The 16,705-nt window shown below is 40.4% G+C and overlaps 19 non-coding genes and 3 pseudogenes across 19 annotated transcripts; all 22 read right to left on the reverse strand.

The window, feature by feature from the left end:
* Nucleotides 1-149: 149 nt before the first annotated feature.
* LOC146051845 (5S ribosomal RNA) lies at nucleotides 150-268 on the reverse strand. The gene has a single exon (XR_014467027.1). It is a non-coding gene; the product is annotated as a 5S ribosomal RNA (ribosomal RNA).
* A 346-nt stretch (nucleotides 269-614) lies between these two features.
* LOC146051969 (5S ribosomal RNA) lies at nucleotides 615-733 on the reverse strand. The gene has a single exon (XR_014467139.1). It is a non-coding gene; the product is annotated as a 5S ribosomal RNA (ribosomal RNA).
* A 345-nt stretch (nucleotides 734-1,078) lies between these two features.
* Nucleotides 1,079-1,197, reverse strand: LOC146051795 (5S ribosomal RNA). The gene has a single exon (XR_014466982.1). It is a non-coding gene; the product is annotated as a 5S ribosomal RNA (ribosomal RNA).
* A 345-nt stretch (nucleotides 1,198-1,542) lies between these two features.
* On the reverse strand, nucleotides 1,543-1,661 carry LOC146051725 (5S ribosomal RNA). The gene has a single exon (XR_014466918.1). It is a non-coding gene; the product is annotated as a 5S ribosomal RNA (ribosomal RNA).
* Nucleotides 1,662-2,006: 345 nt separating this feature from the next.
* LOC146051726 (5S ribosomal RNA) lies at nucleotides 2,007-2,125 on the reverse strand. The gene has a single exon (XR_014466919.1). It is a non-coding gene; the product is annotated as a 5S ribosomal RNA (ribosomal RNA).
* Nucleotides 2,126-2,471: 346 nt separating this feature from the next.
* LOC146051857 (5S ribosomal RNA) lies at nucleotides 2,472-2,590 on the reverse strand. Its single transcript, XR_014467038.1, has one exon. It is a non-coding gene; the product is annotated as a 5S ribosomal RNA (ribosomal RNA).
* Nucleotides 2,591-2,935: 345 nt separating this feature from the next.
* On the reverse strand, nucleotides 2,936-3,054 carry LOC146051779 (5S ribosomal RNA). The gene has a single exon (XR_014466967.1). It is a non-coding gene; the product is annotated as a 5S ribosomal RNA (ribosomal RNA).
* Nucleotides 3,055-3,400: 346 nt separating this feature from the next.
* On the reverse strand, nucleotides 3,401-3,519 carry LOC146051869 (5S ribosomal RNA). The gene has a single exon (XR_014467049.1). It is a non-coding gene; the product is annotated as a 5S ribosomal RNA (ribosomal RNA).
* A 345-nt stretch (nucleotides 3,520-3,864) lies between these two features.
* Nucleotides 3,865-3,983, reverse strand: LOC146051970 (5S ribosomal RNA). Its single transcript, XR_014467140.1, has one exon. It is a non-coding gene; the product is annotated as a 5S ribosomal RNA (ribosomal RNA).
* Nucleotides 3,984-4,328: 345 nt separating this feature from the next.
* LOC146051798 (5S ribosomal RNA) lies at nucleotides 4,329-4,447 on the reverse strand. Its single transcript, XR_014466984.1, has one exon. It is a non-coding gene; the product is annotated as a 5S ribosomal RNA (ribosomal RNA).
* A 346-nt stretch (nucleotides 4,448-4,793) lies between these two features.
* Nucleotides 4,794-4,912, reverse strand: LOC146052045 (5S ribosomal RNA; annotated as a pseudogene).
* A 345-nt stretch (nucleotides 4,913-5,257) lies between these two features.
* LOC146051882 (5S ribosomal RNA) lies at nucleotides 5,258-5,376 on the reverse strand. Its single transcript, XR_014467060.1, has one exon. It is a non-coding gene; the product is annotated as a 5S ribosomal RNA (ribosomal RNA).
* A 346-nt stretch (nucleotides 5,377-5,722) lies between these two features.
* Nucleotides 5,723-5,841, reverse strand: LOC146051978 (5S ribosomal RNA). Its single transcript, XR_014467147.1, has one exon. It is a non-coding gene; the product is annotated as a 5S ribosomal RNA (ribosomal RNA).
* Nucleotides 5,842-6,186: 345 nt separating this feature from the next.
* On the reverse strand, nucleotides 6,187-6,305 carry LOC146051799 (5S ribosomal RNA). The gene has a single exon (XR_014466985.1). It is a non-coding gene; the product is annotated as a 5S ribosomal RNA (ribosomal RNA).
* Nucleotides 6,306-13,253: 6,948 nt separating this feature from the next.
* LOC146052046 (5S ribosomal RNA) lies at nucleotides 13,254-13,372 on the reverse strand (annotated as a pseudogene).
* Nucleotides 13,373-13,717: 345 nt separating this feature from the next.
* LOC146051895 (5S ribosomal RNA) lies at nucleotides 13,718-13,836 on the reverse strand. Its single transcript, XR_014467072.1, has one exon. It is a non-coding gene; the product is annotated as a 5S ribosomal RNA (ribosomal RNA).
* A 346-nt stretch (nucleotides 13,837-14,182) lies between these two features.
* Nucleotides 14,183-14,301, reverse strand: LOC146051979 (5S ribosomal RNA). The gene has a single exon (XR_014467148.1). It is a non-coding gene; the product is annotated as a 5S ribosomal RNA (ribosomal RNA).
* A 345-nt stretch (nucleotides 14,302-14,646) lies between these two features.
* Nucleotides 14,647-14,765, reverse strand: LOC146051674 (5S ribosomal RNA). The gene has a single exon (XR_014466872.1). It is a non-coding gene; the product is annotated as a 5S ribosomal RNA (ribosomal RNA).
* Nucleotides 14,766-15,110: 345 nt separating this feature from the next.
* On the reverse strand, nucleotides 15,111-15,229 carry LOC146051790 (5S ribosomal RNA). The gene has a single exon (XR_014466977.1). It is a non-coding gene; the product is annotated as a 5S ribosomal RNA (ribosomal RNA).
* A 346-nt stretch (nucleotides 15,230-15,575) lies between these two features.
* Nucleotides 15,576-15,694, reverse strand: LOC146052047 (5S ribosomal RNA; annotated as a pseudogene).
* A 345-nt stretch (nucleotides 15,695-16,039) lies between these two features.
* Nucleotides 16,040-16,158, reverse strand: LOC146051727 (5S ribosomal RNA). The gene has a single exon (XR_014466920.1). It is a non-coding gene; the product is annotated as a 5S ribosomal RNA (ribosomal RNA).
* A 345-nt stretch (nucleotides 16,159-16,503) lies between these two features.
* On the reverse strand, nucleotides 16,504-16,622 carry LOC146051908 (5S ribosomal RNA). Its single transcript, XR_014467083.1, has one exon. It is a non-coding gene; the product is annotated as a 5S ribosomal RNA (ribosomal RNA).
* Nucleotides 16,623-16,705: the final 83 nt, after the last annotated feature.

A 16,705-nucleotide genomic window follows, 5' to 3' on the forward strand; every position in this document is an offset into this window, starting at 1 on the left:
GGAATTGAGCCTAAACAGTGTGGTAAGTCTTTAGGTGATGGCTATTGTGTCTGTTTGACCTCTTCCAAATGTCTGTGCTGGCAATAAAAAGAAAAAGTTTCCAATTTAAATAGCTAGAGAATAAAAACAATTTGCCAGTAATGTGAAAAAACCTACAGCACCTGGTGTTCCCAGGTGGTCTCCCACCCAAGTACTAACCAGGCCCAACACTGCTTAGCTTCCAAGATCAGACGAGATTGGGCCTATCCAATGTGGTATGGCTGTAGGTGAGATACAGGCACTTTTTTGCCCTCCTCTACTTCTATCACCAGGTAAGCTAATAAAAAAGTTTCCTAACTGTATTGGCTTACTTAAAAAAAATCATGTGTTGGTAATGTAAAAAGACCTACAGGACATGATCTTAGCAGGGGGTCTTAAATTAAACTACTAAACAGGCTCAACACTGTTTAGCTGCCAAAAGCAGTTGGAATTGGGCCTAAACAGTGTGGTAAGTCTTTAGGTGATGGCTATTGTGTCTGTTTGACCTCTTCCAAATGTCTGTACTGGCAATAAAAAGAAAAAATTTCCAATTTAAATAGCTAGAGAATAAAAACACTTTGCCTGTAATGTGAAAAAACCTACAGCACCTGGTGTTCCCATGTGGTCTCCCACCCAAGTACTAACCAGTCCCAACACTGCTTAGCTTCCAAGATCAGACGAGATTGGGCCTATCCAATGTGGTATGGCTGTAGGTGAGATACAGGCACTTTTTTGCCCTCGTCTACTTCTATCACCAGGTAAGCTAATAAAAAAGTTTCCTAACTGTATTGGCTTACTGAAAAAAATCATGTGTTGGTAATGTAAAAAGACCTACAGGACATGATATTAGCAGGGGGTCTTAAATTAAACTACTAAAGAGGCTCAACACTGTTTAGCTGCCAGAAGCAGTTGGAATTGGGCCTAAACAGTGTGGTAAGTCTTTAGGTGATGGCTATTGTGTCTGTTTGACCTCTTCCAAATGTCTGTACTGGCAATAAAAAGAAAAAGTTTCCAATTTAAATAGCTAGAGAATAAAAACAATTTGCCTGTAATGTGAAAAAACCTACAGCACCTGGTGTTCCCATGTGGTCTCCCACCCAAGTACTAACCAAGCCCAACACTGCTTAGCTTCCAAGATCAGACGAGATTGGGACTATCCAATGTGGTATGGCTGTAGGTGAGATACAGGCACTTTTTTGCCCTCTTCTACTTCTATCACCAGGTAAGCTAATAAAAAAGTTTCCTAACTGTATTGGCTTACTGAAAAAAATCATGTGTTGGTAATGTAAAAAGACCTACAGGACATGATATTAGCAGGGGGTCTTAAATTAAACTACTAAAGAGGCTCAACACTGTTTAGCTGCCAAAAGCAGTTGGAATTGGGCCTAAACAGTGTGGTAAGTCTTTAGGTGATTGCTATTGTGTCTGTTTGACCTCTTCCAAATGTCTGTACTGGCAATAAAAAGAAAAAGTTTCCAATTTAAATAGCTAGAGAATAAAAACAATTTGCCTGTAATGTGAAAAAACCTACAGCACCTGGTGTTCCCATGTGGTCTCCCACCCAAGTACTAACCAGGCCCAACACTGCTTAGCTTCCAAGATCAGACGAGATTGGGCCTATCCAATGTGGTATGGCTGTAGGTGAGACACAGGCACTTTTTTGCCCTCTTCTACTTCTATCACCAGGTAAGCTAATAAAAAAGTTTCCTAACTGTATTGGCTTACTGAAAAAAATCATGTGTTGGTAATGTAAAAAGACCTACAGGACATGATATTAGCAGGGGGTCTTAAATTAAACTACTAAAGAGGCTCAACACTGTTTAGCTGCCAAAAGCAGTTGGAATTGGGCCTAAACAGTGTGGTAAGTCTTTAGGTGATGGCTATTGTGTCTGTTTGACCTCTTCCAAATGTCTGTACTGGCAATAAAAAGAAAAAGTTTCCAATTTAAATAGCTAGAGAATAAAAACAATTTGCCAGTAATGTGAAAAAACCTACAGCACCTGGTGTTCCCATGTGGTCTCCCACCCAAGTACTAACCAGGCCCAACACTGCTTAGCTTCCAAGATCAGACGAGATTGGGCCTATCCAATGTGGTATGGCTGTAGGTGAGATACAGGCACTTTTTTGCCCTCTTCTACTTCTATCACCAGGTAAGCTAATACAAAAGTTTCCTAACTGTATTGGCTTACTGAAAAAAATCATGTGTTGGTAATGTAAAAAGACCTACAGGACATGATATTAGCAGGGGGTCTTAAATTAAACTACAAAAGAGGCTCAACACTGTTTAGCTGCCAAAAGCAGTTGGAATTGAGCCTAAACAGTGTGGTAAGTCTTTAGGTGATGGCTATTGTGTCTGTTTGACCTCTTCCAAATGTCTGTGTTGGCAATAAAAAGAAAAAGTTTCCAATATAAATAGCTAGAGAAAAAAAACAATTTTTCCAGTAATGTGAAAAAACCTACAGCACCTGGTGTTCCCAGGTGGTCTCCCACCCAAGTACTAACCAGGCCCAACACTGCTTAGCTTCCAAGATCAGACGAGATTGGGCCTATCCAATGTGGTATGGCTGTAGGTGAGATACAGGCACTTTTTTGCCCTCTTCTACTTCTATCACCAGGTAAGCTAATACAAAAGTTTCCTAACTGTATTGGCTTACTAAAAAAAATCATGTGTTGGTAATGTAAAAAGACCTACAGGACATGATATTAGCAGGGGGGCTTAAATTAAACTACAAAAGAGGCTCAACACTGTTAAGCTGCCAAAAGCAGTTGGAATTGAGCCTAAACAGTGTGGTAAGTCTTTAGGTGATGGCTATTGTGTCTGTTTGACCTCTTCCAAATGTCTGTGCTGGCAATAAAAAGAAAAAGTTTCCAATTTAAATAGCTAGAGAATAAAAACAATTTGCCAGTAATGTGAAAAAACCTACAGCACCTGGTGTTCCCAGGTGGTCTTCCACCCAAGTACTAACCAGGCCCAACACTGCTTAGCTTCCAAGATCAGACGAGATTGGGCCTATCCAATGTGGTATGGCTGTAGGTGAGATACAGGCACTTTTTTGCCCTCTTCTACTTCTATCACCAGGTAAGCTAATACAAAAGTTTCCTAACTGTATTGGCTTACTGAAAAAAATCATGTGTTGGTAATGTAAAAAGACCTACAGGACATGATATTAGCAGGGGGTCTTAAATTAAACTACAAAAGAGGCTCAACACTGTTTAGCTGCCAAAAGCAGTTGGAATTGAGCCTAAACAGTGTGGTAAGTCTTTAGGTGATGGCTATTGTGTCTGTTTGACCTCTTCCAAATGTCTGTGCTGGCAATAAAAAGAAAAAGTTTCCAATATAAATAGCTAGAGAAAAAAAACAATTTTTCCAGTAATGTGAAAAAACCTACAGCACCTGGTGTTCCCAGGTGGTCTCCCACCCAAGTACTAACCAGGCCCAACACTGCTTAGCTTCCAAGATCAGACGAGATTGGGCCTATCCAATGTGGTATGGCTGTAGGTGAGATACAGGCACTTTTTTGCCCTCTTCTACTTCTATCACCAGGTAAGCTAATACAAAAGTTTCCTAACTGTATTGGCTTACTAAAAAAAATCATGTGTTGGTAATGTAAAAAGACCTACAGGACATGATATTAGCAGGGGGGCTTAAATTAAACTACAAAAGAGGCTCAACACTGTTAAGCTGCCAAAAGCAGTTGGAATTGGGCCTAAACAGTGTGGTAAGTCTTTAGGTGATGGCTATTGTGTCTGTTTGACCTCTTCCAAATGTCTGTACTGGCAATAAAAAGAAAAAGTTTCCAATTTAAATAGCTAGAGAATAAAAACAATTTGCCTGTAATGTGAAAAAACCTACAGCACCTGGTGTTCCCATGTGGTCTCCCACCCAAGTACTAACCAGTCCCAACACTGCTTAGCTTCCAAGATCAGACGAGATTGGGCCTATCCAATGTGGTATGGCTGTAGGTGAGATACAGGCACTTTTTTGCCCTCTTCTACTTCTATCACCAGGTAAGCTAATAAAAAAGTTTCCTAACTGTATTGGCTTACTGAAAAAAATCATGTGTTGGTAATGTAAAAAGACCTACAGGACATGATATTAGCAGGGGGTCTTAAATTAAACTACTAAAGAGGCTCAACACTGTTTAGCTGCCAGAAGCAGTTGGAATTGGGCCTAAACAGTGTGGTAAGTCTTTAGGTGATGGCTATTGTGTCTGTTTGACCTCTTCCAAATGTCTGTACTGGCAATAAAAAGAAAAAGTTTCCAATTTAAATAGCTAGAGAATAAAAACAATTTGCCTGTAATGTGAAAAAACCTACAGCACCTGGTGTTCCCATGTGGTCTCCCACCCAAGTACTAACCAAGCCCAACACTGCTTAGCTTCCAAGATCAGACGAGATTGGGACTATCCAATGTGGTATGGCTGTAGGTGAGATACAGGCACTTTTTTGCCCTCTTCTACTTCTATCACCAGGTAAGCTAATAAAAAAGTTTCCTAACTGTATTGGCTTACTTAAAAAAAATCATGTGTTGGTAATGTAAAAAGACCTACAGGACATGATATTAGCAGGGGGTCTTAAATTAAACTACTAAAGAGGCTCAACACTGTTTAGCTGCCAAAAGCAGTTGGAATTGGGCCTAAACAGTGTGGTAAGTCTTTAGGTGATGGCTATTGTGTCTGTTTGACCTCTTCCAAATGTCTGTACTGGCAATAAAAAGAAAAAGCTTCCAATTTAAATAGCTAGAGAATAAAAACAATTTGCCAGTAATGTGAAAAAACCTACAGCACCTGGTGATCCCATGTGGTCTCCCACCCAAGTACTAACCAGGCCCAACACTGCTTAGCTTCCAAGATCAGACGAGATTGGGCCTATCCAATGTGGTATGGATGTAGGTGAGTTAAAGGCACTTTTTTGCCCTCTTCTACTTCTATCACCAGGTAAGCTAATACAAAAGTTTCCTAACTGTATTGGCTTACTGAAAAAAATCATGTGTTGGTAATGTAAAAAGACCTACAGTACATGATATTAGCAGGGGGTCTTAAATTAAACTACAAAAGAGGCTCAACACTGTTTAGCTGCCAAAAGCAGTTGGAATTGAGCCTAAACAGTGTGGTAAGTCTTTAGGTGATGGCTATTGTGTCTGTTTGACCTCTTCCAAATGTCTGTGCTGGCAATAAAAAGAAAAAGTTTCCAATATAAATAGCTAGAGAATAAAAACAATTTGCCAGTAATGTGAAAAAACCTACAGCACCTGGTGTTCCCAGGTGGTCTCCCACCCAAGTACTAACCAGGCCCAACACTGCTTAGCTTCCAAGATCAGACGAGATTGGGCCTATCCAATGTGGTATGGCTGTAGGTGAGATACAGGCACTTTTTTGCCCTCTTCTACTTCTATCACCAGGTAAGCTAATAAAAAAGTTTCCTAACTGTATTGGCTTACTTAAAAAAAATCATGTGTTGGTAATGTAAAAAGACCTACAGGACATGATATTAGCAGGGGGTCTTAAATTAAACTACTAAACAGGCTTAACACTGTTTAGCTGCCAAAAGCAGTTGGAATTTGGCCTAAACAGTGTGGTAAGTCTTTAGGTGATGGCTATTGTGTCTGTTTGACCTCTTCCAAATGTCTGTACTGGCAAGAAAAAGAAAAAGTTTCCAATTTAAATAGCTAGAGAATAAAAACAATTTGCCTGTAATGTGAAAAAAATTACAGCACCTGGTGTTCCCATGTGGTCTCCCACCCAAGTATTAACCAGGCCCAACACTGCTTAGCTTCCAAGATCAGACGAGATTGGGCCTATCCAATGTGGTATGGCTGTAAGTGAGATACAGGCACTTTTTTGCCCTCTTCTACTTCTATCACCAGGTAAGCTAATAAAAAAGTTTCCTAACTGTATTGGCTTACTGAAAAAAATCATGTGTTGGTAATGTAAAAAGACCTACAGGACATGATATTAGCAGGGGGTCTTAAATTAAACTACTAAAGAGGCTCAACACTGTTTACCTGCCAGAAGCAGTTGGAATTGGGCCTAAACAGTGTGGTAAGTCTTTAGGTGATGGCTATTGTGTCTGTTTGACCTCTTCCAAATGTCTGTACTGGCAAGAAAAAGAAAAAGTTTCCAATTTAAATAGCTAGAGAATAAAAACAATTTGCCTGTAATGTGAAAAAACCTACAGCACCTGGTGTTCCCATGTGGTCTCCCACCCAAGTACTAACCAAGCCCAACACTGCTTAGCTTCCAAGATCAGACGAGATTGGGACTATCCAATGTGGTATGGCTGTAGGTGAGATACAGGCACTTTTTTGCCCTCTTCTACTTCTATCACCAGGTAAGCTAATAAAAAAGTTTCCTAACTGTATTGGCTTACTTAAAAAAAATCATGTGTTGGTAATGTAAAAAGACCTACAGGACATGATATTAGCAGGGGGTCTTAAATTAAACTACTAAAGAGGCTCAACACAGGCGGAGTCACGGCGGCGTGCGTGAGTGTGTGAGGTAGGAGAGATTCAGCTCCCCAGCGTCTCTCCCTCTCCCGCCGTTTAGCCCTTACCCGCTGATGTGTGGCGTTCTCGGTTGGAGAACGCACAGAAGCCCGGAGGTGAAACAGCGAGCCCTATTACCAGAGCGGCAGTATCATTGGTGAGCGGCAGCCAGCAGCTATAAGCGGCGCTACTACCTGCATCGGAGAGCGAGCGCAGATACAGCGCGCTAGAAGCAGCACGGAAGTGCCGGTGAGAGAGAGTGTGGAGCTGGCGGGGAGACCCAGGTACCGGCGAGTACATCCGATACACTACCCACGTTCTGGCGATGATGTGCGGAGCTTAGATCCAGCGACACAGAGATCTGATCTGAGATCCAGAAACAGGGCCGGTGCGTCCTGTTGGAGTGGAGAGTATTGAGAAGAGGAGTGACCATCTGGCTGCGAATATCTGCACGACTGATGGAGGTACTTCTATGCGCTATAATGGCTTGATGGTAAACGCAATATAAAAATATACACAAGGACTGAACTATTTTGGGGATACAGTACCCGCATGACCTTTCCCTATTTATCACCCTACACAACACGGGTAAAAAGTTGTATACTGACAGTATAATCTAAGTGCCCGGGAGAGAACTCGCTGAAATAACTCTGGGAGTATCCCCAAACGGAGTGGCCGAGTGGTAACCCCCAGAGATCAGGCAAAGCTGCTCTGCCTAAAGCTTCTAGATATCCCACCTCACACAATAAGTTTGTACAAACACCTCTTTTGACAATGGGGAAAACTGGCCAAAGTTCAGCCGCGACGCGGCTAGAAAAATACGCACGTACTCAAGCCCAAAGCGCGAGTGGATCTACAGCTAATACACCGCATACAACCCCGGTGAAAAGCGGGGGTACATCACCGCAAAATGAAGTAACTCTGCAGCAGGTGTTGAATGCTGTCAGCTCTTGTGAGTCCCGGCTATCTGGACAGATTGAGAAAGTTCAGATAGATATTTCTCTTCTGAGAGAGGATGCTCAGAAAATTAGGGACCGTGTCCTGGAAGTAGAGAACCGAATATCAAGCTTGGAGGACATGATAATCCCCCTGCAGAAGCAAGTGCAGTCCGCCTCAGGGAAAATTGTTGACCTACAAAATAAGGTTGTGGACATGGAAGGGAGGTTAAGGAGAAAGAACATACGGGTGGTGGGGCTTGAGGAACGGGTGGAGGGGCCTAATCCTGAAAAATTCACTGAGGAATGGCTTTGCCAAATGTTTGGGAAAGAGGCCTTGTCCCCCTTTTTTGCGGTAGAGCGTGCACACCGGATTCCAGCTAAGTCACCAATTCCTGGGAGCCCACCCCGTACCTTAATTTTGAAGCTATTGCACTATCGTGATCGGGACAACTTGCTGAAACTTGCCAGATACAAGGAAGACTTAAGCTACAATGGACATAAAGTATCATTGTTCCCAGACCTCCCATATGTCATACAAAAGGAAAGAATGAGATTCAGAGAGGTCAAATTAAGGCTCCAGGAGCTAAAATTGAGATATTCGATGCAATATCCTGCCAAATTAAGGGTAATAGTAAATGATCAGACAAGATTTTTTCTTTCCCCTGAGGAAGCAGCGGGGTGGCTTGATAAAGTGTATCCAGGGGGTAAACAGTTAATGCCAGAGAGTTCTTAAGGTATAAGATCTTCGCTAAAGTTATAGGATCAGTAACTTCCTGTCAGGTAATATATATTAGAGGTAAAATGGGGTGAGGTAATGTGCGGGGGGGAAAGGGAGGGGGAGGGGTTGATTCTTTAGTTTCTTCATGCGTGGGTAATATAAAAGTATATAAAGTTGGTCTGTGAAATCAGGCCGGCTGTTGGATATTAGTAGATGGTACCACGTGTATAATGTAATATGGGGAGCTGAGCACGTCAGTAAAAGGTGTGACTAAAAGTAACTTGACCCCGATGTATGGGAATAATGGTGGATGTGGGGTGGATGGTAGGGTTGGGGTAGGTATGCCTAAAGGGATAGGTTATACAGGGTGGGGGGAGGGGGAAGGGAATATGAAATGTATATATGGTAAATTGTCTGTAAGAAGTTTTTGTAACAATCCTTGGCTGATGATGTATGGTCCCACTTTAATGGATGGCGGTGAGATAGATGGGGGAAGCAGAATCTGGAAATGGTGAGATTGGTTACATGGAACGTGCGGGGACTTAATGAGAAAGTTAAGAGATCCCTGGTCATGAATTATTGTAAAAAAAGCGGGGCTGATATTATCTGTCTCCAAGAGACACATCTATATGGGGACAAATGCAAGGCGCTGCAAAGGCCATGGATAGAACGATCCTACCATTCCCAGTTCTCATCCTCCTCTAGGGGTGTGTCGGTACTTATTAAAAAAGGTATTGGATTCGAATGTATCTCTATTCAAGTGGATGCCTATGGTAGATATATATTTATAGAAGGAACAATCTGCTCTGTTAGGTGCTGTATTATTGCGATATACATTCCCCCACCATTTTCATATGAGGTGTTAAGAAAGGCTGTGGAGTTTATTATAGGGAAAGGAGATGCATATATAATATGTTTGGGAGACTTCAATAATGTGCTGGATGCAATGGTGGATAGAATGAGTATGTCGGGATCAGTAATAAATAAGGGAAGTGGATTTGCTGATTTCGTCAGACAGTTGGGATGGCGAGACATCTGGCGAGAAAAGCATCCCAACGCCCAGCAATACTCGTGCTATTCTGTTGCTAGCAGGTCTTTCTCTAGAATAGATTTAATTTTAATATCTCCCGAACTTACTAAATTTGTAGTGGCAATTGAATATGAAGCTAGGGGGATATCTGATCATTCTCCTTTAACCTTGAAATTAGATCTTACACCTCAGAGAGGATTTTCATACTGGCGGCTCCATCCCTCCTGGGCCTCTAAATTAGATAGAACTGAGGGAATTAGGACAGAGATTGAGGGTTTTTTTGGGCATAACGTGGAATCAGCTAAAAGTTCGCTCGTCTGGGAATCATTTAAAGCGTATTTCAGGGGTATTCTAATGAAGGAGATAGCTGGAGAAAAAAGGAGATGTCAGGAAAAGGCCAATGAACTGGAGGCTATGATGGTTGAGGCGGAACAAAGATACTTGAGAGAGGCTTCAGAAACTACTAGAATAAATTGGATTAGTGAACAACAAAAATGGCTAGAGCACCTCCAGACTATGGCCAATTTTAGAATATTAAAAGGGTACAATCGAATATATATGAATAGTGACAGGGCCGGAAAATATATGTCATATCTAGTAAAGGCAGAATCCCAGTCAAATATAATACTCAAAATATATGGGCAGAATGGGGAAATATTAAATACAGCTCCAGATATTGCCAAGGTATTTGTGAATCATTTTTCAGATGTATATAGATCTAGATTGGGAAAGGAGGAGGGAGAAATTCCATCCTTCTTGAATGCCACTCTAATGCCAGAGTTATCTCAGGATGCAAGGAATATATTAGAAGCCCCGTTCACCATAGAAGAAGTTGAGTATGCCATTAACTCCATGGCCAATGGAAAGGCATCAGGGGTAGATGGTCTTCCGAGTGAGATATTTAAAGTGTTTGGGAAAAATATTGCCAAGCATATGTTGTGGGCCTTTAAGAGTATGGAAATGGAGGGGAGACTCTCTGACTCAATGAAAGAAGCCATTGTTACATTGATTCCAAAAGCAGGCAAGGACCTAACTAAAGTAGATTCCTATAGACCAATATCGCTGATATCGGTAGATGCGAAGGTATATGCCAAGATATTGGCTATAAGGTTAGGGAAAGTGATTCATGAGGTTGTACACCCGGATCAAACCGGCTTTATGTCCGGGAAATCCACTGCGGTAAATCTTCGCAAATTATTCTCTTATATCCAAACAGAACTATCTCTGGGCAACGGTGCGATGATTGCATCGTTTGACGCAAATAAGGCCTTCGACTCGGTTGAGTGGCCTTATTTGCGTCAAACTCTTATGGCTTTTGGTTTTGGGCCCAGCTTCATTGAGAGAGTGTTTATGTTATATCAGTCCCCTACCGCAAGAATAATGGTTAATGGTTATATATCAGATCCCTTTCAGCTATCTCGAGGAACCAGACAAGGGTGTCCCCTATCCCCCTACCTTTTTGCGCTGGCAATGGAGCCTTTGGCTTGTAGAATTAGAGCTCTGCTGGAGAATACGGGCCATAACATTATATCATTATACGCAGATGATCTATTAGTGGGAATTACTAACTATCAGCGTGATTTGGGTAAAGTATTAGCAACTATACAGGAATATGGTAACTTCTCGGGATTAACAATAAACCTTAATAAATCTCATCTATTAGCCGTTGGACAGGAAGTGAGAAAGGAGAGTCTCCCAGACCATTTCCCGCCCCTAGTTGAATCTTTTAGATACTTGGGGATAGTGGTTACCGCTGACTCAAGAAAATATGCTAGGGATAATGTAGAGCCAATTATTGGGGAAATTAGAAGTAAATGTAGAAGCTGGCAAAAATTACCCCTGACACTTATTGGAAGAGTCAACCTGATAAAGATGTGTGTACTGCCCAAATTATTATACGTGTTTCAACAGTCCCCATTATATCTAACTGACGAAGTTTTTTGTAGAATAAATGGCATACTCTCTTCTTTTATTTGGAGAAGTAAAACTCCGAGAGTTAAATGGTCTGTATTGACTAGAACACGGCGGGAAGGAGGATTGGCAGTGCCAAATATTAAATTATACTATTATGCTACCCAACTAGGGCATCTGTCTATGTGGTTAAGGAAGGATGATGGTTTCCCAATAGAACTAGGGAGACTGATTGAGAAAGCATATCCTGGATATACACCTATGCAAGTGCTATTGGCCGAGGCCAATGGAAATATCCAGATTCCTATAATTGTACAGGCTCGGAAAATATGGAAGTGGGTTAGTCAGAGAGAAGAACCCTTGGGGATGGATCCGGATATGAATATTTTCTCTTTGAGGTCCTTGGATATGCTTTCCCGATTTCAGACTCCCAAAATATGGAAGCAGTATGGTGTTTCATCTATTGGTCAACTGTATGAGAACAATCAATTTAAAACATTTGGAAAAATAAGGGAGGAGTTTAACCTTCCGAAATCAATGTTCTTTAGATTTCTACAATTAAGAAGCGCCATGTCATTATATGACAGAGAATCTGATTTTTCCATCTGTGACTCGGGGGTTAAAATTTTCCTTAAAAAAATGGGTATGAGTAGAAAGGTATCAAAATGCTATCAATATCTGATGAAACTTACTCAAAAGGGAGACTTGGAAGAATTAAAACAAAAATGGATCAAGGATAAAGTTGTCATTGATGATGAGAATTGGAGATGGGCCCTAAGGGCACCTACGTTAGCTACAACCTCGTTGAGAACTCAGCAAATACAATTTAATATATTACATAGAGTGTATATGACCCCGGTAAGAATATGTAAATTCTCTCCCAATAGGAGTAATAAATGCCCTAAATGTTCGCAGCAGAACTGTAATTTTTTTCACCTGATATGGGAGTGTGAAGAGATACAAAAATTCTGGCAGCAAATCATGAATATATTGAACAGCTGCGGAATTCCAACACATGAGTATTCGCCTGTTTTATACATATTGGGGATATGGTCAAATGCCCGGTATACCCAGGGGCAGAGACAATTAGCTATAAATCTTTGTGCCCTGGGGAAGGTAATAATTGCACGCCAATGGATGGCAAAAGAAAGCCCAAATGTTAATATATGGATAAACCTGGTGAACTTTACATATGAACAAGAGAGGCGAATTAGTACCTTGCGAAACACCATCAGTAAATTTATGGATATATGGGGAGGATGGCAGAAGACTAAATACTATAATAACAAAAGCTTTTTAGGCACATAAACATTATGATATTCACTAAATGTTAAACTTAGAAATTAGATATGAAATAGATTTACACAGTATCACCAATAAAGAGTATGATAAATTTGAGATATTATGAGCTATTGCATTTGAAAAATAGGAGACACTATGAAAGTAATCACGTTTTAGTAGATATCTGATAGACACTAGGGGAATTTTTTTTTTTTTTTTTTTTTTTTTTTTTTTTTTTTTTTTTTTTTTTTTTTTTCTTTCTCTTTCTTTTTATATACCTCCCTATACACTAGTAGGAAATAATGGATATTTAGGCACCATTAGAAATATCGAGTATAGGTTCACTCATAAGATAAAGCACTGTGAAATTATGAATATTTTACCTCTGTTATATTGTATCTCTTGGTTAATATCTCTTCACCCCTTGGAAACTTGAGCCATCTCCTTAATTCCTAAATAGTTAGTTTGACTGCTCAGACTTAGTTAATTCTGGTCATATATATCTCTCGCCATCAGTATTTAAAGTGGGAAATAAGATAAAGTAAAAATAAAGTTAAGTATGTAATTATCCAGCCAAGGATTGGATGTTTAATGTTTTGTTAAATGTGTAATGTAATTGTAATTTTTTTATTAATATGTATATGTCAAAAGTTGGGAAAAATGTGAATAAAAATGATTAAAAAAAAAAAAGAGGCTCAACACTGTTTAGCTGCCAAAAGCAGTTGGAATTGGGCCTAAACAGTGTGGTAAGTCTTTAGGTGATGGCTATTGTGTCTGTTTGACCTCTTCCAAATGTCTGTACTGGCAATAAAAAGAAAAAGCTTCCAATTTAAATAGCTAGAGAATAAAAACAATTTGCCAGTAATGTGAAAAAACCTACAGCACCTGGTGATCCCATGTGGTCTCCCACCCAAGTACTAACCAGGCCCAACACTGCTTAGCTTCCAAGATCAGACGAGATTGGGCCTATCCAATGTGGTATGGATGTAGGTGAGTTAAAGGCACTTTTTTGCCCTCTTCTACTTCTATCACCAGGTAAGCTAATACAAAAGTTTCCTAACTGTATTGGCTTACTGAAAAAAATCATGTGTTGGTAATGTAAAAAGACCTACAGTACATGATATTAGCAGGGGGTCTTAAATTAAACTACAAAAGAGGCTCAACACTGTTTAGCTGCCAAAAGCAGTTGGAATTGAGCCTAAACAGTGTGGTAAGTCTTTAGGTGATGGCTATTGTGTCTGTTTGACCTCTTCCAAATGTCTGTGCTGGCAATAAAAAGAAAAAGTTTCCAATATAAATAGCTAGAGAATAAAAACAATTTGCCAGTAATGTGAAAAAACCTACAGCACCTGGTGTTCCCAGGTGGTCTCCCACCCAAGTACTAACCAGGCCCAACACTGCTTAGCTTCCAAGATCAGACGAGATTGGGCCTATCCAATGTGGTATGGCTGTAGGTGAGATACAGGCACTTTTTTGCCCTCTTCTACTTCTATCACCAGGTAAGCTAATAAAAAAGTTTCCTAACTGTATTGGCTTACTTAAAAAAAATCATGTGTTGGTAATGTAAAAAGACCTACAGGACATGATATTAGCAGGGGGTCTTAAATTAAACTACTAAACAGGCTTAACACTGTTTAGCTGCCAAAAGCAGTTGGAATTTGGCCTAAACAGTGTGGTAAGTCTTTAGGTGATGGCTATTGTGTCTGTTTGACCTCTTCCAAATGTCTGTACTGGCAAGAAAAAGAAAAAGTTTCCAATTTAAATAGCTAGAGAATAAAAACAATTTGCCTGTAATGTGAAAAAAATTACAGCACCTGGTGTTCCCATGTGGTCTCCCACCCAAGTATTAACCAGGCCCAACACTGCTTAGCTTCCAAGATCAGACGAGATTGGGCCTATCCAATGTGGTATGGCTGTAAGTGAGATACAGGCACTTTTTTGCCCTCTTCTACTTCTATCACCAGGTAAGCTAATAAAAAAGTTTCCTAACTGTATTGGCTTACTGAAAAAAATCATGTGTTGGTAATGTAAAAAGACCTACAGGACATGATATTAGCAGGGGGTCTTAAATTAAACTACTAAAGAGGCTCAACACTGTTTAGCTGCCAAAAGCAGTTGGAATTGGGCCTAAACAGTGTGGTAAGTCTTTAGGTGATGGCTATTGTGTCTGTTTGACCTCTTCCAAATGTCTGTACTGGCAATAAAAAGAAAATTTTTCCAATTTAAATAGCTAGAGAATAAAAACAATTTGCCTGTAATGTGAAAAAACCTACAGCACCTGGTGTTCCCATGTGGTCTCCCACCCAAGTACTAACCAGGCCCAACACTGCTTAGCTTCCAAGATCAGATGAGATTGGGCCTATCCAATGTGGTATGGCTGTAGGTGAGTTAAAGGCACTTTTTTGCCCTCTTCTACTTCTATCACCAGGTAAGCTAATACAAAAGTTTCCTAACTGTATTGGCTTACTGAAAAAAATCATGTGTTGGTAATGTAAAAAGACCTACAGGACATGATATTAGCAGGGGGTCTTAAATTAAACTACAAAAGAGGCTCAACACTGTTTAGCTGCCAAAAGCAGTTGGAATTGAGCCTAAACAGTGTGGTAAGTCTTTAGGTGATGGCTATTGTGTCTGTTTGACCTCTTCCAAATGTCTGTGCTGGCAATAAAAAGAAAAAGTTTCCAATTTAAATAGCTAGAGAATAAAAACAATTTGCCAGTAATGTGAAAAAACCTACAGCACCTGGTGTTCCCAGGTGGTCTCCCACCCAAGTACTAACCAGGCCCAACACTGCTTAGCTTTCAAGATCAGACGAGATTGGGCCTATCCAATGTGGTATGGCTGTAGGTGAGATACAGGCACTTTTTTGCCCTCTTCTACTTCTATCACAAGGTAAGCTAAAAAAAAAGTTTCCTAACTGTATTGGCTTACTTAAAAAAAATCATGTGTTGGTAATGTAAAAAGACCTACAGGACATGATATTAGCAGGGGGTCTTAAATTAAACTACTAAACAGGCTGAACACTGTTTAGCTGCCAAAAGCAGTTGGAATTGGGCCTAAACAGTGTGGTAAGTCTTTAGGTGATGGCTATTGTGTCTGTTTGACCTCTTCCAAATGTCTGTACTGGCAATAAAAAGAAAAAGTTTCCAATTTAAATAGCTAGAGAATAAAAACAATTTGCCTGTAATGTGAAAAAACCTACAGCACCTGGTGTTTCCATGTGGTCTCCCAACCAAGTACTAACCAGGCCCAACACTGCTTAGCTTCCAAGATCAGAAGAGATTGGGCCTATCCAATGTGGTAGGGCTGTAGGTGAAACACAGGCACTTTTTTGCCCTCTTCTACTTCTATCACCAGGTAAGCTAATAAAAACGTTTCCTAACTGTATTGGCTTACTGAAAAAAATCATGTGTTGGTAATGTAAAAAGACCTACAGGACATGATATTAGCAGGGGGTCTTAAATTAAACTACTAAAGAGGCTCAACACTGTTTAGATGCCAAAAGCAGTTGGAATTGGGCCTAAACAGTGTGGTAAGTCTTTAGGTGATGGCTATTGTGTCTGTTTGACCTCTTCCAAATGTCTGTACTGGCAATAAAAAGAAAATTTTTCCAATTTAAATAGCTAGAGAATAAAAACAATTTGCCTGTAATGTGAAAAAACCTACAGCACCTGGTGTTCCCATGTGGTCTCCCACCCAAGTACTAACCAGGCCCAACACTGCTTAGCTTCCAAGATCAGACGAGATTGGGCCTATCCAATGTGGTATGGCTGTAGGTGAGTTAAAGGCACTTTTTTGCCCTCTTCTACTTCTATCACCAGGTAAGCTAATACAAAAGTTTCCTAACTGTATTGGCTTACTGAAAAAAATCATGTGTTGGTAATGTAAAAAGACCTACAGGACATGATATTAGCAGGGGGTCTTAAATTAAACTACAAAAGAGGCTCAACACTGTTTAGCTGCCAAAAGCAGTTGGAATTGAGCCTAAACAGTGTGGTAAGTCTTTAGGTGATGGCTATTGTGTCTGTTTGACCTCTTCCAAATGTCTGTGCTGGCAATAAAAAGAAAAAGTTTCCAATTTAAATAGCTAGAGAATAAAAACAATTTGCCAGTAATGTGAAAAAACCTACAGCACCTGGTGTTCCCAGGTGGTCTCCCACCCAAGTACTAACCAGGCCCAACACTGCTTAGCTTCCAAGATCAGACGAGATTGGGCCTATCCAATGTGGTATGGCTGTAGGTGAGATACAGGCACTTTTTTGCCCTCTTCTACTTCTATCACAAGGTAAGCTAATAAAAAAGTTTCCTAACTGTATTGGCTTACT

Source organism: Crinia signifera, unplaced genomic scaffold (assembly GCF_055691185.1).
Source record: "Crinia signifera unplaced genomic scaffold, ASM5569118v1 HAP2_SCAFFOLD_105, whole genome shotgun sequence".
NCBI classification, from domain to species: Eukaryota; Metazoa; Chordata; class Amphibia; order Anura; family Myobatrachidae; genus Crinia; species Crinia signifera.